Source organism: Aptenodytes patagonicus, chromosome 7, assembly GCF_965638725.1.
Source record: "Aptenodytes patagonicus chromosome 7, bAptPat1.pri.cur, whole genome shotgun sequence".
Taxonomy (NCBI): Eukaryota; Metazoa; Chordata; class Aves; order Sphenisciformes; family Spheniscidae; genus Aptenodytes; species Aptenodytes patagonicus.
In genome coordinates, this window is record NC_134955.1 from 48,514,631 (window position 1) to 48,538,335 (window position 23,705).

General features: G+C 42.8%; 1 protein-coding gene across 17 annotated transcripts in view; it reads left to right on the forward strand.

The window, feature by feature from the left end:
- Positions 1 to 23,705, forward strand: part of NRXN3 (neurexin 3) — a 1,062,297-nt gene that overhangs the window by 155,756 nt on the left and 882,836 nt on the right. The gene's annotated exons all lie outside the window — the stretch shown is intronic.

Consider the following 23,705-nt stretch of genomic DNA (forward strand, 5'->3'; position numbering starts at 1 on the left):
CAACTCTTTTAAATCACTTCTGATACATATTTTAAAAGACAACATTGTATTTTATTGCTGAATTACCATTTTCCAGTAGTCGCTAATGTATGTCCTTGGTTTTTGGTTGCCTTGGTGCAGCCTGATGGTACATAAATATCTGTACCTAAGCTTGGGACTGCTGCCTAGGTGTGCCCATCCTGTAGGTCCATAAAGGCCTTGTGTTTCCCAGGAATGAGAGGTCATGCCAGTGCAATGCCTGAGAAATAAAGTCAAGATGGCAGCCTTGCATTATGCTGCCTAGGGGACCAGATGGAGCAACTGATGAGACAAGTTTAAATGGCTAAGTGTGTGCAGCTTGGTTAAGCATTGACTGAGGGTGAGTATGTGAACTCTGCCAGGTACTTCAAGGGCACTCACACCAACCAGTCTGTCATGCCTTTTAGGCAAGGTTCCTTGTCAGGAAGCAGGGATGGTGCCTATTGGGGAATTGGGAAAGCAGGAGATATGCTGTTGCCTTTGTGCCCTTTAGGAACACAACCCATCTGTTTGGAGCACCCCAGCAGATCTCCTGCCATTTGTGAGTGAATGGGACAGAAAGAGCTTATCAACATAGTAGGTCTTCACTGATTTTTTTTTTTTTTTGAGCTGCTTGTGCCATAGTGGCTAGGCCATTCCTACTGTTTGCCTGCACAGGCAAAAACAGGCACTGCTGCTTTCTGTGAGGTTGAAATGTTTTGTGCATTTAAAAGCAGGGGTAGTATTGTGTCCACCTTCTATACACAAGCTGCCCAGCAGTTTCCCTGTCTCTTGCAAACTTTTTATGGACAGAGAGGACTTTTTCCAAGGAAAGGGATGGTATATTCAGTGGGATATAAGAGGATGAATAAGAGACCAATAAGAGAGGGGGAAATAAAAAAAAAACAAACCCAAACCAAACCAACAACCACTTTGTAGTGACTCTTCCATGTAGTGACTCTTGTGTTGTAGCACTGATAAAGGTTGGATTGCCCATATCTTGGAATGACACTTGAAGCCCAAGACCAGTACTTCTTGATACTCAGTGTAACTTCCTTTCTTGGTGTTCAATGCCCTTCAGACCACAAGCTTGCAGAGTGGAGTGGCACTGCTGAGGCCTGGCACAGCCTTGATGCATATGAGTGAAGTGCGCAGTCCCTCCTGCAGCAGGTGACTGGTCACTGCTCCACGTGGCAGCTGGCTCTGATGTACATGGTTTTCTTAGGTGTCTCATAGCCTGCACAACAGGCTATATTGGAGAAGAGAGCCCCTTGTCTAATCTAAATATGAGAGTGACTCCTTTCATGCCTACAAGCTGTGCCCAGGACCTGCCTCTCTCCCTGTAGGACTCTCCTGGCTCCCTGTGCATCTCCTGTGCAGGGTGGGGTGTGTGCTGCTGCAGGGTGTGCCTAAAATGAGAGGTGTCCCTTGTGAAAGGGCCACTTGTGGGAATCTGAGGTTAAGGATCAGGAGGGAAGGAAGCCCAGAAAAATTACCATATTATGAAGCTCTGAAGAAAGGATTGGGAAGGAGGTTACTATCGTACAGATTAAATGAGGGGGAAAAATTTCCTTGACCGCTGTATTTGAACTCCTTTATGCTTCAGAGTTCTTTCTTGTGTTGAAATAAGGTGGGTGTGATAATGCTATTTTCTTTTGTTTTATGTTGGTTAACAACTTGTCACTGTATCATAGCTATTAGATTAACCTCTACTCACCAGTGGAGACCTGAGAATTGCTCCATAGACCCCTGAGATGTTAAAAGAAATAAGAAGTTACTTCTAGAGCTGAACTAGGGGAGTACAGTCTTGGGGCTCCACCAGTTAAGCAGACGTTACGGAGATAGACCATTGAACCAAATGATAAAATGTTAAAATCTGATCCTTAGAGAACTTGTGTGCCTGGGAGCTGAGCAGCAAGAGCAATTTAATCTTTTACTGCTACATCAAGGAAGGAAATCAGAGACTGGCCCTGGCACAAGGGAAAATCAGCTCCAGGGAAGAAATCAATTTATTATTGAATAAATGAAAAGATTGCAGTATTCATTGCAACTATGCCTTAATGGACATACCACAATTGTTCTTAAGCATCTTTCATCTTAAAGGACCCCGAAGTGCTTTCAGAATTGTGTGGACAGAAGGATTTATTTAGCTTGCAACTGATGTTTTGTCATTTAACAGTACACTAACTCAACTTATGCAGTTAACGACAGGAATGAAGAAAAACTTCCCATTTGACTGAAATTTCAAAGGAAATAATTACTGATGTTGTAAAGCAGCCAGGATATCTGAACTAACTTTGTTGCTCATGAGATTTTTAAAAAACACGTTGGGAAAGCCCTCACTTTTCATCTGTTCCATGGGTGTCCTCTCCAGTGACACTGCAGCCTCTAATAATTGCAATCAATATAGATTAAGGTTAGAGAACTGACTGATACCAAGTTACCCCATTTGCTTACTGCAGCAGGGTATTTCCATGCAAAGGTATTGCGTTATTACTGATTCAGAGGGAAACGCTTCTAGAAATTTTCAGCTCTTTCTGCAGAAACCTGAGCTCTGGGGGTTACCCATCAAAGAACAATGTTAACGTCTGTAGCTGTAGCCAGTACTTTCAGCACTGTTTTGAAGGGAATTGGGTGAAGCAAGGCATTTTCCTATTCTGTTCTAAGCGTTATCCTATGTTTCACTTAAGTCTGTGTAACTTGAATGGGAGAAATAATCTGTGTCTAAATTCAGTCAACAGGGAAACCTAGAATACCAAAACAAGATGGCATTTGTTGCACACAAATCTGGCAAGTATGGTAGTTGATAGAAAGGTTTGATGAGGATGGCCTTCAAAGGGAGAGGTTTCCACTGACTAATTGTTTATGAGGATAGATTTGTTAATGATTTGGAACCACTGAAGTGGTGTTGAGACTTATAGCTGAAGCTTGAGGGGAGAGCAATTGGTCTATGGTCCCACGGAGTCTGTATTTGAAGCCACTGTGTCCTCTCTGGCTCATCAGACTTCTAATCTAGAACATTGACAGTGGCTCCTGATTTAGTATCTTGCAGTCTGGTGCATATGGTACATCTGTAGCTTAGTGTTTAAAAAGAAAAAAGCAAGATGGAGCAAAAATCCTTCATCAGCATCTTTTTCAGATTTCACTAGGAGGAACTGCATTGCTCTGAACTTTGACTGCAGCTGCCATCTCTGCCAATCACATGGGAATTCACAGTTAGATCCAGCAGCAGCAGCACTCAACCAGAAGCTTATCAGATAGTCTCCTTTAAAGCTGTACCTGCCTGTGATGGGGTCTCCAGTCTGTTCCTTTTCATTCCTCTTGTAATAAAATCTGGCATTCCTGAGGCAGTTGTGCTGTGCTCAAGATCCAATTGTTTTTTCTAAAATGTTTAAATGCAATAGTTTCTAATCTGCATATTATATTAACACACGGAAAGACAGCAAACAAGCTGCCAGGAGGTTTCTGGGATTTCTTCCATCCTCAAACTGACAGAGCTTGTTTAAATCGGATCTGTAATGGCAACAGACCTGGGTTTGCATAGACACATTTTACTGTCCTAAGGAACAACAAATAGGCAGTGGTGTCATACATGCAAGTTCCAACAGGGAGCTTTCAGGGTTAACCTCCAGGGCTCCCTTACTTGTGGTTGATGAAGTTGTCAGAGTTTCTCAGGGGAGGCACAGCCTCATGGTTGCTTATCTGGGGAGAGATGCCACCACCCAGCGTGCAGGAAGCTGCCTTGGAGTTTGTTTTGTGTCGTTCTTGTGTGGAAACCTATGTAATCAGTCCTTTGTCAGTGCACATCTCCTGCTTTCCCTTTGCCTTCCTTTCAGTCTCTCTTCTGTCCTGTCTTACTTTTATTTGGGATTGTGAAATAACCTGACTGTTGAGCCATGATGTGACCCAAATGATCTTACATAATCAGATTGCTGGCTGGCCAGTGGGACTTAGCTACAAAATCATGAGATCCAGATCATTGTAACCCTCCCTCACAGACCTGTCGCTTCATGCAGCATGTAAGAATACACACTGAGTTTAACTGGACTACATAATTTTTATCTACAGGAAGAATTTTTGCCCCAAGTTGCAATTGAAGCACTGTGTGGCATTTCCAGAAGTTGGTGTCAACATGTGTATCTATTCCACAGTTGCCTTAGCCAGTATTCCACCAATGGCCAGAAACCTCTGTAAAGGCTGGTTCTATGCCACTGCTTACCACAGAGAGATAGAAATGGAGGTGGAGTCCAGTGCCCCCCCATGCCTCGTAATGAACAACAAGATTCAGCAATATGCAGGCAACTGCAAAATAAATGATGAGGAAGGATGAAGCGAACCAATTAAGGTAGTTTGTGCTAATGTAAACCACCTATATTCACAGCTACTTTGTATGTTTCCTATTTGGTGTATAAAAGATAATGATAAATAGCTCATGTGACTTTCTGTATCAGAGGTGAAATCCTGACCCCGCTGACTTCAGTGGGAATTTTGCTTTTAAAGCAGTGGCCCTAGTTAGGTCATTCCAGTTCACTTGTTCATAAGAGGTAAAATCTCGAGCATTCAGTTTATGTGCCTGCTGATGCACGTTGTGGAAATGCTAAAAAAAAAAAAAGCATACTAGAGAGAAATGTGTGTAGGTTCTGCAGAGGCCACCGATGTAGGCGTTCTTCAGTTGCAAAAGCAACTCTGCTGGTTGAGCCTGCAGTCTCGGGCAAGTCATTTGACTCCTGCATGTAACGTGGGAGTCATGACAACGAGATGCTATATTTCACAAATATGTTGCAAGGTCTAATGTGATGTAGTATGCAGAGCAGTCTGAGAGGAAATATGGGCAGCAGGAAGGTGCAAATCATGGCTGTATTAACAAACAAATGACTTGCAACTTACGTCATCGACCTATTCAAAGTACTCAACAAACCTTGCAATCCATATAGAGGAATCAGTGTAATCAATTGTGTGTATTAGTTTCAGATTAATTTCATATAGCTTAGTACATGTAATAAAGGAGAAAAAAACCCATATATTTGACATGTTATAGAAAAATCTGTAATAGCTAAACCACTATTATTTAAACTGAAATGTGGTTACAATACCAGAGTTATATTTAGGGTTTTATGAATAGGCAAAGGGCTCTTTAAAGTGAACTCTTTTCTTCTATAGGTATAGAGTTCTTCTAATCTGTTGGTTATGAGAAATGTTATGTGTGAGAAAAAAATAACCTTGTTTTTTTGGTGATAACTTAAAGCACTGAGAAGCGTCATGGTTTGCATAAGCTCAGAGGATGGATGTCTTCTGTATTCCTGACTATATCTGCTCTGTGGCTGTCTCAGCTGGCCATGGTCTAAGAGGACTTTTGACCAAAAAAAAAAATCTTCCAACCACAAATTGGGGAATGAATCCTAAGGAGTTTGCAAAGAAAGTGAGAGAAGTCCTTTGATTATTGCTTTGATTTGTTTCTGAAGGAAATGAATTTCTGAAAGCACTTGTCAAAGGTAGGGGACATTACCAGTCATTTGCCATTTAGAGAAAAAGGCTGGCTAGTCTCTCTGCTGTTGAAACTTTTCCACAGGTGAGACAAATCTTCTTTTCCTCCTTGCAAACAGTTATTTCAGCTATAAAGAAACACTGTACTTTATTTCCAGGATGATATTTACTCTGCAGAAGGAATAAGTATATGTAAGATAAAAATTGAGAATAGGATGATATATGGTAGACAAACCCAACAATGTTGTGAAAGAAATAACATCTTAGCGTTGAGATCAAGAAGTGGTCAGAGGAACAGCCATAATTTTGAAATCCTTTGCTTGGGTGTGATTAAAATCTTGACAATAATTAATGTTGTGTTGGGGCTCTTTTTGCACCATTTTCCTTTGTATTTTGTTTTAGAGGAAACTCAGATCATGCATTTCTAAGTTACCCGTTCCCACTTCTGATAAAAGTTTCAGTTATGTGGATACTAAAGGTTCCCAACTCCACTGCTTTCCCTTTATCTCATGGTTTATTGTATAAGAAGGTGGATGCTATATGACTGTTTCAGGTTGGGGCTTTTAAAACAGTGCAGAATTCACTGTTATCAAAGATAACACGAGCTCAGGACAACCTGACATATACATGTTCTAGTGGCTAAACACAGTGGTGGCATATATTTTGTAAATATTCATAGATATGTGGATTCTGTTTTTGAGTTGTGCCTCATTTTTGCATTAAAAAAAATCCAAAAATGTTTTCAATCACTTTATACTTAAAAAAATCAAGTTGGATTATTACTCAAAAGCAATTTTTCCCCAGAGAGCTATAAGTGTATGAAAAATAGAAACTTATCCACACTAGCTATTATTTCATTTCTTCAGAGGGTTTAGAGGGATTCTGCAGTCATTCCTAAGTGAAATTATGCAGAGGGGAACTTGAAAGAAAATTTTTCACTTTACCAAAATTTTTTGTGCTTTGATAAACTTTTCCAAGGGAAGAGAGAAAAATCCCATTACTATTGCTTTCTAAAGCGAATCTTGACAAGATAGTAGTATAGCAAATATTTGTGAGGATAGAGTCCTCTGCTTGGAAACTAGAGCTGAGTGAGCTTTTCCATGGTTGTTTCTGCACCTTTTGATCTAAATGCTTATTTAAGAGTCTCTCTTCCTCCTGTCCATGTGTTATCTGGCAGACTTACAGGATCCAGAACTATTCTTGCCAAGTGAAGTGATCCTTCCTTATCCTCACCCCACTGGCAGGCTTAAGTATCACACAAAATGCTTTCTAGCCTGCACCCTAAAGAAAAGAAAATGTGAAAAGCAAGTATCTTGTGCCATGACCTTCTGTCACAGCCAGGACTTAGGGATATGTCCAGCCAGAAATAAGCAAATAGTAGTACATTTACAATAATGTAAATTTACATTTACAATAGCAGCATTTCTGCTGAAGCTATGACCATGGTTTACTGGGAGTCTGGACCTTGTTTAGTTGTTGAGTTGGGTGCAAAAGAGCATAATATATACCCAGGTATCTTACAGCAATGGAAGCAGCAGGGTAAGATGCAGATCACTGGTTGTGTCTTAGCTGCACTGGTAGTATAGGGTGGAGAGATAGGGTGACAGGGATTTTTGTCTCTGGTATGAATCATCGGTATCCGAAGTGGGTGCCAGTGAGGGACTGCTTTCCAGATGGGTCAGGTGGTAGCAGTAGTAGTGGGAAAGGGAAAGAAAGCAACCACTTTGGGTGGCTATTTTGGATAGCATTGAGGAAGGGGATTTTTTTTAATTGATCCAGTAGATGTGACTTGGAGTCCAGAGACCTGGGGGTTTTGTTCACATCTCTAACTTGCAGTGCATCTTGAGAGAAGTTTTTCCTGCATGTTTCTGTGTCCCTTCCCCTAGAACAGAGCTAACAGTTGTATAAGACACTTAGGCCATTCAGTTTTGCAATCACATCACTGATTTTTCCACCAGTGCAACTGCTAAAAGCATTAGGCTCATGCTAGCATCAGAGTGAAGTAATGCTCAGATGATTCAGGCCATTAAGGTTTTAAGCTTTCCGTAAAAACACTAAGTATACTGATTATCTGGGGCTTGGATTTGGACACTGAATAAAATGCAAATGTAACATCTGGGCAGCATTGCTGGATGTTTCCTTCAGAGAAGGGGGAGCCAGAGAGGGGGATGCAGGGATAGTGCTTGTGGTTTGATTTTTAGCCTTGAATGCTATGCCTCCCTGAACCCACTTAGCAGAAACTTCTTAAAAGTAGTACTCTGTTCATTGCTACTCTTGCTCATTTTCTGTTTATATTATCGCAGGCTCATGTAGCTTGGTGTACCAAACTGATCATGTGGGTCTTCTGAAAGCTGTAAATGTCATGGCTTTATCACTACCTAGGACAGAAGTTTGGTCCTCTGTCCATGATGACACATTAGATACTTAATTATGTACCTATACCCTTTACTTGTAGAAATAGCTGTGTGCAGTGTGCTGAGAAGCATGTTTACTGTGTGAAGAGAGTCACTGTGTCTTTGTTTAGGAGGGGAACAGGGCACCAAGATGGAATAGTGCTTTCCTGTGTGCCCAGTGATATAGTGGTTCAGTCTATGGCCATAAATTGTGTTTTTAAATCAATTTATCTTAAAATGCCTTCTCTGAATAATAATTTTGAGGATATTTAGTCATAAGATTAAAAGGGGCACCCTTCAGATGCAGGAGGATGTTATCTCATTTGTGCACAGGCTTCAGGAGGTGGTGTGGCTCAGGAGATAAAGCTGCAGGCTATTCCCCCGAGGCCCGTGCTGTTTGGGCTCCCTTGTTTCAGAGTGCTGGGGGTTAAGAGCCTGATAGCCAGGGGCCTGGGGCTGGAGGATGTCAGTGCTCTACTAGCAGCAATGCTGAAAGGAAATCGGCTCCTGCAGGTGTTGGGAGGAGGGCAAGGGGAGGGGGCAGGAATGGATCAGAAATCTGCAGAAGCAAGTGCCAGGGAGAGCTGTTTGCTGTCTGAGGGGCCTGGCACTCTTTCCCAGCACTGCTTCAGAAAGGGCTCACATCTCGTTTATTATATAGTGTCAACTTCCCGCCGTTACGCTGTTGGTGGTTTTGGTAAATCACACAAAATGCAGAGGGTGTGTCAATTAATGAACTAAAGCTATTCATGTTCAGGGAGGATAAATGCATATGTAGGGTGTATCACTATTTTGTTTTGGTACCATTTCCATGTCCAGGAGGCTCAGGTTGGACGAAGAGGGCTTCCTTTGAAACACCTATCACTTTGTAATCTGATTAAGAGTGTATTTAATGGCTCCCAGGTAGAGAAGTCCTCTAGTGGAGGCTGTCAGAAAAGCTAGGTTATGTACATCAAGTCTTAAGTCTTTTATAGAGCTAAAAAAAAAAAGTGGTGTTTCCTCTGATGTGTGGGTGGCAGAGGTACATACTTTTGGAGAAGATCCTGAATTCTCCTCCTTGCTGGTTCTGTGAAATTTTAACCGACCGCGTTATGCAGCGTTGAAACAGCCGGTGCATCTGAATTGATGGTGCAATTGCCGATACTTTTAAAAATTGTATTTAATCTCTACTTCCTTAGCAGAAACTACAATATTTGCTGCCTGTTGAAACTCCTTTTGCATTTACTCCATTGTGTTGAATTATTTTTGTCTTCTACACTGCAGCAGGAATAACCAGTGAACAGACGTTGCTGGCTGTGGGTGCTTTGCAGTTTGTGGAGACCTGTGTCAGCACTGAGAAGTAAAAAGGGTTTCTAGTGCTTTGCAGTCAGTAGGTCTATGCTTGATCCTTTAAAGAGGCTTTACTGGTCCAGTTGTCTAGAAAGGACAGAGAATGTTTTCCACCTTGGTGCAAATAGGCTTCTGGCTGTTAATTTTTCCATCTTTCTCTGGAGCAGTGCAGATTAGATTCAGTTAGAGAGAGCCTGTAGGCTGCACTGGGCCTATCGGTGCTCCCATTGTCATTGCATTATCCCAGATGCCCGATTTCACGTCCCCTTCACAATGTCAGGATTAAAGCAATTGCCAGATTTGGGGAGAGAAAATTCAATTTCTTCTGGTCAGATTGTTAGGCTTTGGGTTTTTTATCACCTTCCACTGTGGAAACAGGCATGGTCTGTTTCAGAAGATTATAGGAGGTTTCTCTTTAACATATTCTCTGCCTGAGAGAGGTGGGGTGTTGGTGGTGTCCTCAATCTCTGCTGCTCTTGCATATTACAGTGACAGACTGCAGTTTTTTGGAAGTGGTTTGTTGTAAGGTGTTGGAAGTGTTCTATGGCCTGGGATATTTGGGCATGAGTGGAATAGGTCTCCTGGGAAGCATGAGCTACACGCTTGTTGAAATGTATGGTTGGATGCATTGCAGAACCTGAATTCGGTGACCCAGGTGAAAGCTCCAAACCTATTCCGGTATTCCTAAAACAATAAGGATCATTCATGTCTGTCTTAAGATTAACTTATTTTAGAGTTACTAGTTCCAGGTTCGTCTCTTGTAATTTTTCTATGTCTTGAACCAAAGAAAATGTTAGTTAACGATTCTTCCCGCTGGAATGTGCGGTGGGAATTAACCTTTTCCTTTTGCTGTGTTCACAATGCAGTGGCATCTGAACTAGTTTGAGATGGTTCAAAGCTTAGCTTTACCTTCTACTTTCCATCCCTCTGACTTGCCCTGGGGAAAGTGCCTGAAATTATATTTCTCCTTGGCCTTTGTCTGAAATGGATGCTGGGGCTGGTGCCGTATATGTGCGTATGTGCACTTGTGTGTGTACATTGGCATGTGGGCTTGTGGTAGAGGGTGAAGCCCAGTAACAGCTTGGGGTGACAGGGTACGTGGAGTCTGGCTGCACTACCTTTGTAGTCCCATGCTATTGACCTCTAACGATGCAGCCTCCGGCCCACTCTGCATGAAGTCATACATAGGCATTCAGTAATATTTTTGCTATCAATAGTCACCCTCCTGAAGTTTTTTCTGAGGTTGAGTATTTGGATTAACTGTTTCAGGGATGATTTTCTACAATATTCTATATGCTGTCAATGACATAAAACGTTCAAAAACTGGTGTCTGTTGCTTTTGAATGACAAGGCACTAGTGGGACAGGTTTTCTATAGAAGTGGAGAGCTTGCAGATACACTCATCAGGGCACTACTGGTCACTGCAGGCTTGGCAAACAGCCTTGTAGACACTTGGGCATACATTAGTGTTGACTGAAGGTGCCTGTGGGGCATAATTCTGTGGGGTGTAGTCAGTGGTGAATTTTGGGATGATCCTTTGGAGGCAGGTATATATGCCTCACAAGACTTTGTATACTCCATGCCTGAGGGACTTGCGCAGGAGGCTTACAGCTCTGTCGAGCCTTGGAGATGGCACTTCTTGGACCTGGAGAGACAGAACTGATGTAGGCAGTAGGACTCAGCCTGTGGAAACTTGTCACTGCCACAGTATCTGATATATGTTATTAGTTACAGGAAATCCAGTGTGTAATGCGAGAGCTGGGAAATGTGGAGAGGCCCTGGCAAAGTTTAGTACTAAGCCCACTGACCTCCACCTGAGAGCACATGCCCGTGTGCACAGCGCTCTTTCTGCTGCGGCTTTATGTAACACATTTGCAGGACTTCATTTTCCACTAGATTGAAAGCAAAGCCACTGTTGATTTTCTCCAAAAAGATCTATTTGAAAGTGCAATTGCCTGGAATTACATGGTGGCAGTGAGAGGCCAGACCTTGCTGTAAATAACTTTCTTCTCAGCCAAACACATTGAGCTCTGCTGTCTACTGCTTTTTCTCTTTAGATGATTTCAGTTGAAGGGAGGGTTTTTTGGTATTTTTCTTTTATGCTTTGTTTATTCTTGTTAGGAGCTGATTCTCATTTTCCTAGCTTTCCTGCTCTTGCCAAATGACGTGATTATGGTGGACAGGGCAGCTCCCCATTCACAGTAAAATTTCTGTGTGTTTATAGCACAAGGCTATGTTAGGACTGATATACCTTTGCCAGTGAATGTACCTTTGCTGCCCTGTTTGTGCTGGTGCTTTGTCTGTCACTACCGTGCCAGTGGGAAATGGCAACACATAGGTTTTGGTGATGATTAGCATCTTCATGCCAGTGAGTGATGGCATCGTAGCAATGTGTGCTCATGTTATTAAATGAGAGCATAATACCATTCACAGCACTGTCCAGCATCAGTTTTTCGATTTAATCTTCCTGAGCTGTAAGATGGCCTTCCTGTCCGTGGAACACTTTCTCCATAGCCCTAACACATCTTTATATCAAACCTCATATTCCCTATTGAAGACCCAGTGCCAGTAGTTGATGTGTCTTCATCTTTGAAGCCATTAGCCTCCAACAGCAGATCTTTAGCCTGGATCAGAAGGTGGTCTTATGTTCTCCCTGTTGTGGTGGATGAAGGGGTTCAGAGCTGCTTTTGCTGTCAGCACCTGTACAGTAGAGCGCAGAGTCAATTTTGGCTTTTGAAAATAGTATTTTTATGGGAAAAGTAGACTCTTGTAATGGAGAGCTTCATCTCTAACCTGTACTAGAGATCAGTATTGCAAGGAAAGAAGGGAACGCGTGTGTGAAGGAAGGAAAGGGGCACAGGTAAGGCTGAGTATTGCTGTATGGGGTAGGGGGGGCACATGGCGTAAGGGAAATGTGACTCAGTGGCAGTGTGTGGCAGCAGGGAGGCTGTGCCTGTAGGGATGGGACAGAAGTATGTGTGAAAGCAGGCTGAGAGGAGAGTGGGGGATTATTTGCGAGGGAGTATCATGATGTTGGTAAACTGAAGTTTTTAAGTATCTAATCTTTTTGTTTCTCCCTTTAGCCGTGGAGCGTACCCTTTCTGGCTCAATGTTCCTTTTCCCTGCAAACGTACACATCCATCAGATCTCAGCTTCACCATTTGTTTTTTGTTTTCTTTGTTTTTAAGCTAGCTCGTTCTTAACACTTAATAATTCTTTATTCCTGCAGTTTCCTGATCTTTCCCAGTATTTTTCTTTCTTTCCTCTTAAGTTATGGTGCCCAGAATTAGTGTTTGGGAGAGGAGTTGCCATGGATTGATACTGGGAGGGGCTTTTGTGTGCCTTGGTCACTTATGTATGCATCACACATTGGCTTTTTCTACTTTATTGTGCTACAGGTTCCTCTTCAACTTGCTCCCTCCTAGACCTTCTGTTAGCCTTGAGTGTCTGTTATTCAGTGGGAAGCAAACAGGTAGACTGTGAACCTGCTACACAGCCCCTCTGGAACTCGGTGTTAGCATTCCTTGCTCACACAGAAATGCTGCTGGTGCTAGGCAAGTGGTGTTGCCATCATCCTGTGCTGACACAGCTGGCTTGCCTGAGTGTGGAGGAAAAGGGTTCAAGCAAATTCCAGCTCCTGGCCTTTCCTGTACAAAAAAGAGTCAGGGCCCAGAGCCAACTAGACTTGGTTTCATCAGGAAGGTGAGTCATCTAGTTTCCAAGAATAACAGGGGAAAAGGAGGAGACACACAGCTGCAGGCGAGGTGGGAGGAGGCAGTGGTGCTTCCAGTATGTTAATGAAGTTTATCTAAGTGTACAAATTCAGTCCACCTGTGCTGTGCTTGCACTTTCTTTTCCCCATGAATCAGCTTGATGTCCACCTGCTGCTGCTGTACTGGCCTTGGGAGCCCCAAAGGACCAGGGTTCATTCAGAGGAATAAATGATGGGAAACTGTGTCATTTCTCAGCCTGGATGGTGCCCCAGCCTCCTGAGCTTTGCTCCCTTGGGAGTCCCTTGCCAGTGGTGCTCAGAAGTCTGGCAGTGACGCCATCTGGCATCAGACAAACCAGGGGTTGGGTTTATAATTTTTTTTACACAGCCAGTTTAATAAAACTTTGAAATGACCTGCAACAGAAAAAGCTTCCTCCCTGAGATCTTGCTCAGTAAAAGGTGGAGCCAGTTTTTTCTTTATGCCTGCGCATCTGGTTTGAGGGGCAGGTATGCAGATAGTTTTGCAGCTCGCTGTTAAAGCAGGTTGAGGACCATCCTAGTCTGTATTTAAGAATACCTGCTCCATTTTCCTTCCTGTTACAACCCTTGTCTCTCTGTACAGCTTTTGTTGGCAATGGCATTATTACCTGCAACCTCCTGGGCTTTCTTGTTAGGAAGTTCTTTTGTGCATTGGTATGGCAATTTTCAGCTCTTGTGCATCTGAAAGGCCAAATGTGCTGGAGTAATCAGATTTCCCAATTCTCCCTTGGTGCTTGAGAAGATCGATGCTAGGTCTCATGATGAGGCATTTTTGACACAGGCCTACAGAGAGGGTCTGGTTATGTGGAGGGCCTGTGGCATTAGGCTGCAAGGGAAAAATGTTTTCTAGTAGTATGTCACTCAGTAGCATGATCCTTGCTTATAGGTCATTGTTGTGGCCTTGCTTCTCCTTGCTGACCTCATGTGCTCATGGGTGTTGTGCTGGCTGGCAGGTTTGTTCGGCTAACCCAGCTGCTTCTGGCTTGTGAATCAAATGAAGATGAATAGGAGTATTTGATTTGTATAGCTCTTCTAAAATACCTTTCTGTGCGTATTTAAAAATAAAAAAAATCCTCTTCCAGACTGCACATTCTTACCTGTACAAGGATGTAGTCAAGTGAAGTAGGGCCTAGTTCAGACAGTTTTGCAGTGGTGGATCCAGGTTTGCTCCTGGCTCCATCACTGAAAATGATCTCAGGAAAGCTGTTTAACCAAAATTTTGAATGCCTGCTTTGATACTTTGGACTAATGTCTGTTCCCTCTCTATTAGCCCCATCTGATAAGCATAGTCCCATTCTCTTTCTGTTCCCTTCTGTACACTTTTGGTAGGTGCCTTAATCATGTGTCAATGACAAGCAACCAAGAGTGAGTGTTGAAATGAAGCTCTTAGTAAGCACTCCAGAAAATATTTGCCTTCGGGTGTTCAAACTGTACTTTCCTCATGTGCAAAAGCAGTGAGTTTTGCCGTTCTCGCAGCTCACCTGCCTCCAGCTGAGCCAAGGGCAGAGAAGTAGACCACACAGTATGGATTCTGTAAAGTGAAGTTGATTATATTTTTTAAAAAAATTTCTCATTTTTTATAATCTGCCATGTAACTAATAACATGGGCTGATTTTTGTTTTTAATATCTGATTTCTATCTTGACTTCATTCCCTTAACCTTTCCTCAGAGACTTTATTTTCTAAACCTTTGATGGATTTTGCTGCCCTCCTGCTGATGATTTTCACTTATTGGAGGAGAATAAAATAATAATTATAATAATAAAACCCACTGTTTTTCTGGAGGCAATTCGCTGGTTGAGGTTTTCATGTGAACCCAGCCCTCTTAATCCTAGCAAACAGGATTCTCCTCCTAATCTCTAATCCCCCAAGTACTTTAGCTATTAATCTTGAGAAGCGTTTTCCCCTCCCCATCTGAGATTAACCTGAGAGTGGTTACCCATGGTTACTGGCCCCTTTTTTTCTCTTGCTTTCCCATGAGGTTTGGAGATTCAGGGAGATGAGTGCTGAATTCTGGGCCTTTCATCTTGGTGCATTCAGTTTCTGGGCCTTTGGACACCTTCTTTCATCTGACTGGTTTGATGGATCCTTGTTCAGCAGGAAAAATATACACAACACATCATCGCTTGGCAGCTTTTACCTGATCACAGACAAAAGCATCTGAATCTGTTTTTCTTTCAGTGGAATAGGGAGACAGACCTTATTTTGGCTTCATAAAAGAGAAATTAAAAAAAGAAAGCTGTGTGAAATGAAGGAACCCTTAAGGTGTTTGGCTCCCTTCAGTTCTTCTCCTTTAGACAACAGTTTTCTTCCCCTACATTTGCTTTTCGGGAATTGTAGTGTGAAATTCTGTTTTCTGTTACAATTTTTTTTTCCTTCTAAATGTGTCAGGTTGTTCATTTATTTTCTGCATGTTGTTATTTACAAGCTTTGAGTACTCTTTGCTGGCTTGCTCTTGGGGCTCTGCATGTGGAGCTGGCCTGTCAGCTCAGGATTCCTGTTGCAGCTTGGGACTCCTATTTCTGTTCTCCTGCATAGACTGGGTCACACATACTACTCCCAGACTGATATTCCTGGAGGTGTTGGATGGGCTGCCCGCTGCTAACTAATCTACAGGCGTTTGTGTGCTGAGCTGCATGCTATGGGTTGGTATTGTAGAGCTGTATTCCTGTTATCGTGGATCCAGAAGGATTTGGTCTAGTGGATCTTCTCCCCTGTCAAATTCATACCCTCTGCCCATGCCTGACTGTTCCTTACAGTGTATTTTGCGGGGAGCCATTTCTGAATATATTCTTACTCTCCTAAACGTGGGCTCAAAGCTGCTCTTGAGACCAAACTTGCTTGCTCTGCAAGAAAGCAGTTTTGTGAGTAAACCTCCAGTGTGCCTTCCTGAGAGCCTCCTAGGTGTCAGCATGGTTGCAGACAGCTTTCACGAAGGCCACTGGCAGATGTCAAGGCAGCAGTCTTGGGCTGGAATGAGGGTGTGCTATGATTATGACTGCTGGTGGGGCTGCTGAACAGCACGAAATCCCCTAAGTGAGAGGGATGCAAGCCATTGACTGAGGACACTGTTCTGTAGTTCTGTAGCCCTCACCATTGGTAAACATTGCCTGACTTTTTTCCAGCTCGCATTTTTTTCTGTGCTGAGATTTATCCAATAATTTCTGGTTTTACTTTCTTTAACAGTTAATTCACAATGTAATGACAGTCCTTGGTTCCCGAGTCCTAGTTTGCCCTTCTGATTAATATAGCTGCTAAACATAGAAGTTGGTACAACTGATTCTGAAAAGTTTGTGGGGAATTTCTGTTGCCGTATGCTGCCAGAAGAGAAAAGGGAAGCTCCCTGCTTTGTGTTAGCCATACAGGAAAGCGAAGGGGAACGTGAATGAAGGAGAAAGGGCTCTTCCACCCAAGTTGCCCCTAGCTTTGGCATCACAGGTAGCTGTGAAGCTGTGGGGAAAATGCAAGAGAGAAGAAAAGATCAGGGTATTTCTTCATTACAGGGAAAGGGCAAGGTTTTAAACTCATTACTGTTCTGGTTTTGGTGATTTGATTTAGAAACACTGGGTGAATTATGTGTACATTTCCCTGAGTTCTTGTGCCCCTTCTTATCTCCTTGTCCCAGGTAAACATTATTAAATTCACTGCATATTTTAAAGCAAGAATTCAAGATTGTAATAATTTTTTCCTCTATGGCACACACAGTTCCAAAGTGTTTTACAAGGCATTTATGCAAGAGTCCTCTTTTCATACCTGAAAGCCCATGTCAGCACCAAGTGGAAAGAACACACTGTGCATTACAGCAGTACGGAGGAAGAAGAAGCTTTTATTCATTGTAAATGCTTGAGGACCTTCATGCTTAAACAGAAATGCAGAACGCATCTCCTGTAACATCATGGTGCTCTCTAGCACTGCATGGAGGTGACTTGTGGTACCTTCTCAGGAGGAGGAGTGCTTTCTCCTGAGTCACTTGAGTCTTGTCCTGCTGATACATACACTATCTTTAGAGCTCTCCTGTTTGACTCACTGTTTTGTCTCCTGAAAATTTTTAATCTGTTAAAAGATAATGACGAAATAGGGTCTTTCCTAATTTTAAGGATGCTTGTAATTTGGTTTTGGTGAACCATGATTGGGAATGATGATGAAATTTATTTTAGTTTGAGCAAGCAGGTTTTGTCTCATGGTCATCTTCCTGAGGATGGACAGACTGTCATGTCGTGTTTCCCCCAATTCTATTGCTGCTTCTTTTCTCCTCTTTGGTATGGAACAGGAAACTTCTCCGTTCAGCTTGTTGCTCACTGCCAGAGTGTGTGCAGGTATTTCCTGGTGTGATAATACAGAACCCTAGCAATCTTGTGTGACTGTCAGAGGGGTAGGTGAAGCTTGGAAAGGAATATGGGAAGCCCCCTATGAGCTGCTTTGTATTCCACTATGTGGGAAGTCAGGTGCCAACTAAAGGCCTAGAAGGTGATGGGGTTTCTTTCAGCTCCTCTCTAACAGAACCTGTGTAGCCCAGCGCTCTCCAGTACAGCAGGGCACTGGGACAGAGCATGGAGGTATCATCTGTGCTGGGGCAGATGCATGATGTAAGAGCTGTAACTTGAGCTTGTTAGCAGGCGGAAGAGGACAATGTATGCTGCCCAAAGGTGTAAAACTGGTTTGAGTCAAAATTGAGTAGTTTCCTATTTCCTTTGCTCCATTTTTGAATTGACTGTACTTTCTAGTTCTAAATGCTATTCCTGAAGAAAATGCATTGCTGACTGGTGGGGCTGTTTTGTGCTGTTTCATTCTACTGCCATGCAGTGTCTCTGTCCAGCTGTGTCTCTTGAAAGATCCTTTGATCATGAAGAAGCATTAGCAATAATAGAACAGGGATATGACTTAACAAAAATGCTGTTTCTTGTCATCAATCTTGCATCAGACACACCCAAATTACTTCATCTGTCTCTCCTTGTCTTTTGCATTGGTTAACAGAATTTGTTTACCTTAAGAAAAAAATAAAATAATAAAAATAAAAGCATATTTATTCTATTTTAACTTTGCAGTTTTAGAAGAAGTGTGTAGCAAGTTGAATAAGAAGAATGAAAAGAATGAAATCAACCTTTCTGTATGTCCTTTCCTTCTAAGTCAGTGGCCTTCCTTGTGAAACAGGTGTAATTTAGCTACATCTTCTGAGGACTGCAGGCAAACTGGGGTCCAGGGGGGGAGTCAGAGAAAGGTTTTGTAATTTACTTCACTGAAGGTTAAGTAGTTTCAGCATTTGGGCCAGTGTATTTGTCTGGTGCTTGGCTATATTTAGGGGCATACAAAGTCAGGCTGGGAATCTCAAAGGAACTTGCTTTTCCCCCTCATGCTGTTGTTCTAAATAATTTCAGGGTCTCTTCAGTAATGTGTGTGGGAATACATTTGAAGATGTTAGGTATGGCATATCCCATATATATATATCATTTTGGTGTGTATATATATAGCAGCACAGCTGAGCCCTGCCTACATCATGCGTGGATGTGCCAGGGAGGGAAGGGTTAGGCCTGGGAGAGAGGAGCAGGAGCACTTCCATAGAAGAAAAACTATAAAGATGCTTGGCTGCCCCTGCCTCCAGCCGGGAGCTGAGGTAGGTCTCAATGACAGGGACTCGCAGGGCTTCCCCAGTGCCACCTTCACCCAGAGGCCAGGCATTACAAACTCTTGCTCTTCCAGATCGTGGTGTCCAGGTGACAACCATCCATGAAGACCAATTCTGAAAGCTTTATTTATCTTTGTTTTCTCTCCTGCCTTGGTTGTCTTCGGCAGGAAGGCTCAGGTACCTTACCTTTATGACAGTGTGGGACCAAACAGATTGTAGCAGGAGCTGTCTGTGACACTCCAGTGAGCTGTCAGTGTTTAGCAGTGATTAGCTTTTTTAAAGACCCTTTTCTTTATCTGCTGGGGATTTTAATTTTTCCCTCTCATTGCTTTGCTTCTTATTGATTTAAAGAAAAAAAAGGAGCTAAATCCCTGTTTGGTAATAGAATATTGATGAGAAGGCTGGGGAAACAGAGAGAGATGGTGGAAGTCTTTGTTCCTATTCAACAAAAGATGAAGAATATGGGGGAAGAAATGTGAATGTGTATAGGGAGGAGGGAGGGGGGAGATAAGGAAGTTATTTAAAATCACAGCTAGGAAATCACTCTTCCAGTCTACGTGGCTGCAGTGAGATCAATTTTCAATTTCAGTTTCCCTGCCTTTTGTGTTTCGAGACACTTGCATGCTGCTGGAGATGGGGGATCTGCCAGCAACTATTTAAAACATTGTCGGTAGGTATTTTTTTCAGACGAACTGCTTCCTGGATCAATTTAACATGCTGTAAGGAGAAAGAGGGAGGGGAGAACCACGAGGCCCTGCTCTCCTCAAGAGTCGCATTTACACCAGTGCAACTTTGGCCACGTCTGTGGTTTTACTTCTCAGCTCAGTGAGGTATGAGGAGCGAATCGAGCAAGCCCTTGTTTCATAGATCCATTTAGTGTCACGTGAGGTGTTGAGTGTGAAAGAGTCAATGCACCAGACGCAGTTGAATGGCTTGATTTTAAGCAACCACGCAGTGTCAGTGCTTCATATCTCTGTAGGATCTTGGATTAACAATAGACCAGCTCTTTCATCTGTAGTTTAGCGTACGGCAATACAGGATCAACTGCTATTGATAATCAAACCTGTGGACCAAAGACTCCGCTGTGTAAACCAGTGTTGTTCATCTCGTCAAGCACATACAGATGAAAATTTGGCTTGGAAAGTTTAAATCATTGCTTGACACAAATGCTATTATCTTTGCTGTTTCTTCAAACCGATGATGAATTTGAAAAGCAAAATAGGTCCCTTTCTCACCCCAATCAATTTCTACAGAAACTTTTCTATTAAAAAAAAAAATTAGTTTGTGTTGAAATTTGGAGAATGAAGGATAACCATTTGCCCTCCTGACCAATGAAGTCTGTTTTGTTTTTTTTAAACCGACATGAATCTGAAACCCCATGGAAAAAAAACTGGAAAAATTGGAATTTGCTCAACACAATATGGAGAGGTAGATTCAAAGGAGGCTGAGTTTACAACACAATCATATATTCTAACATTTTATTCCTTTCAGCACCTTTAATGAAGGCTGTACTTGAAACTAAATAATTGGGTGGGGATATTGTCTTGGAATAAAATGACTGAATATTTTTAGGTCAATACTCTGATTTTTGTGTTCAGAGTGGGCAAGTAGATCCTCCTAATAATCATGGTAATTGTCATCACAAGTCACTTCTAAGCTATTCAACTGCCTTTTTGCACACAGAGCTGTAATAATTTTGCAGAGGCAATTCTGAAAACTTGGGACTGTAATTTCTGACATGAAAGTCAGAGTTGTACCCTGAAAAAATACTGCTATTGGCTTATGTAATCCCATTTTCAAGATAAATTCAAGCAAGAAGCAATAAAAAAATCTCATGATTAATGTTTCTATAAATCAGTCCCTTCAGCCTATTCATCCTTCATAACGCTCGTCTCTGAACTCTTGCTTTTGATATCACATTATCTAATTGGCACATACTTAATGATTGTATCGTGTGAGTGCAAAACTTGTGACTGTGTATGGAGGGCTGTCTGCATCCTGCAGGGCTCCTGTGCTTGTAGACAGAGTAGGACTGAGTCTTTAGCCAGTGTGAGAGCTCCCCGGGGCAGGGGGTGCTGGGAAGCAGCACAGCAGCCCTGTGTTCCCTGGCAGTGCCTGGGAAAACCAGGCTGGCCACTGCTGGGGCTGAATTCAGTGCACATGGGGAGACTAAGCGAGCTACTGCCACAACAGCAGTCGTGTGCTCCTCAGCATCTGCTCCAGTGTGTCTGGCAGCCATGAGAGCAGCAAGCTGTCTTTGCAGGGCTTGTCCCTGACTCTTCATCCTTTCCCTTCTGCCCTTGGGCAGGAACTGCTCAACTCCTTTGAATTTCCATATTCTCTGTAGTGTAGACTTGGGTTGGTTCCTGTTACCACTCTCCATGGGCTGCAGGGAGATTGATCAGTCTTTTTGTGCCTATTAGAAATGGACCAGATGTCCCAAAAATGTTACTGAGAGCCTAAGCTGTCTGGAGAAAAGACCATCTTTTTGGTCCTCTTTGACTGGTGCCTAGCCTGACAGGGTACAGGCCTAAAAGTGTGATACATGACATGTTTTCCCCATCCTTTTGTTTTTAACTTCTAGAAGATGTTTGTGAATGCTTGATGAAAATTCATTTAGCATCTGCCATGGGCCAGGTACAGGTTCTGCAAATCCAATTATTTGCATCTCTGTCAACATATGTCAGTCCTGATTTATACCTCCTCCTGATGTTTTGAGTTCAGTGGTATGTGTGTTTCTGCTAGTGCGGCACCATGATAACCGATCTCTTTCTGTTCTAGTTTGAGGTGCCCTCAGAGCTCTGCTGATGCTTGTCAGTGCTATGCAAGAGTAAAAGGAGAAGGAAATGCAGTTTGTCAGTTATAGGCAGATAACAAAAGAAGGTGGAGTAACTTGCACAGAGTTTAGGGAGGTGATAATAGACAGGATAGTAAGAAACTTCTAAAGATGCTAGGGGTAAAATCTTAGCTCCACTGACCTCAATAATAAAAATTTCTGAGTTCACTAGTTTGGGGATTTTACCCAACCAGTAATGAAAGGACATAGGCGAAGTACTCAACTTGTGTTTTTGGAGTTCAGTATTTGACAAGTTTGTGATAAGTGTAAAGGGGATTCACTGTTTCAAAGTGATAGAGGATCTGTAGTTCTGTGAAGGCCACCTTTCTTTCTATAATATGTGATGAACTTGCCCAAAGATGCCCAAATACCTGCAGCTATTTTGACTGCTTTGGTGTCTTAACCTTCTGCTATCTCTGAGCTGCTTTTGGCTGTGTGCCTTCTCCCCAGCTGATAAGGGTGTTCTTGTCTGATTAGAAGAAAAGGTGTTCGACACAGTTGAATTACTCTGAGACCGTCCTTTGTCTATGATAACTTAAAAGCTCTGGCTGCCCCCTGTTCATTTCTTTCTCTCCCCTTTTCTTACATTCTCATCTCTCTCGTGTTAATTTCCTTAGGATAAGTGACTCCAGCCACTTAGTGACTTAGTTCCTTAGTGACTCCAGTGCTGCATTGGAGGGCAAAGTTTTGCTAGGAGAGCTGCTCAACTAGTTAAAACTGGTTCTGGGTATGAGCTTAGCCAGTATATGGTTTGCTGTTGGGATCTTTTCAGGTCTTTGTGCTGAGGAGCAATGCATTTTTGGTCAGCAGCTGGGTAGGGAACCTCTAAGAAGAGATGATGATTCAGGAGAATGGTTTGAGTTACTTCGTGCCAGAAATTTGCTAGAAATCAGTGATAGTTTTGGGAGTTAATAATTCTGGACTTCCTCTGCTATGTGTGAGAAATCACTGAGGTTTGGATTATAGAGGAGCTCACACCTTGTGACAAAACGTTCTTCTGAAGTTGACAAAGTGATGAGATGTGAAAGTTTCATTGGGGTGTAGAGCCTGTTACATTGCATCAGAGACAGCATGGATGGTATGGGTAAAGATGCAGCTGAGACTGAGCTCATGTATCCCAGCACTGGTTCTACTGTTGGTTTGGAGCTGTGGATGGGTCACTTTGGGCACTGTTTCCAGTAGCAGTCACTGACTGTCTTTGGGCATGTTGTGTTTTTGGCCTTCAGCTTAAAACATATTTGAAGCTGTTCCCTGCACACCTCCTCCCACCCATATTCAGCATCAGCAGTTGTCAGTGAAGTCAACACAGGACACAACAAACTGGCATCAGAAATTGCTTGAGTGAGTAGGAATATACCTGACAGCAGTAGGTATTGTACCTATGTCGAGGAGCTGTGTAAGCTATTTGCAAGGGAGGGTCATTTTAAGAGTAAATCTATGAGTAAAGGAGATTACCACATTGCCAGTGAGTTTTATGGTTATTCCAGTTGATTTCTGTTTATGACGAGGATGAACTAATGAAGGGAAAATGAGCCACTGTACAGAAAAAGCATCATGCCGGTATGCACAGTCTTCTCTGTGTGTGTTTCTGCAGTGTCCTGCTTTATATTTCAGTTACATGTTCTTTGGAACAAGGACTGTCTTTTATACATTGTGCGATGCCTGGCTTATAGCTGTGTGCCTTGGTAATGCCAAAAACAGGAAAGGTGGCTAAGTGTGCACTGCCGCCACAGACACAACCAGGTGTATCGGCTGTACAGTGTGAGCATCTCTGTAATCAGACTGCCCAGTTTTTGTCTCCATAATGGGATAAAGGCTTTGGGAGGGGAAAGACCTGAGCTGACAGGGTCCTCTCTTTTATCATGTTGTTTCTTTAGGGACACGAGGCACTTAAGTGAGAAATTTAGCGCGTAGTTGGTCTGCTGTTCCCATGTCTCGTTCTCGCTGTCAGCACGGTGCTGGCCAAGAGGCTGGCTGTTCCTCTCACCTTATTTTTTTTCCTCCTTGCTGAGCATACTCATTCTCTTGGTCCTATTTTAAGGAAGTAGTGGCTTGCAGGGAGTATCGGTCCCTCACTCAGAGGCTTTCACTTTGTGACACCAGTGACAGCTCCAGATTGGCAGGCAGAGGGGAGGGCTTCTCTGCTATGACCTTCAAAATGGCTGACTGCAGTGGGTATGACACATTTCTCCCCTTCCAGTGGCTGCTCACCTCCTTCCCATGCTCTCCCTTAACCTACTGAGGTTTGAGAGGCGAGAGCCAAGGCTGCTCCTTGCTGTGGGAGTCTCTGGAG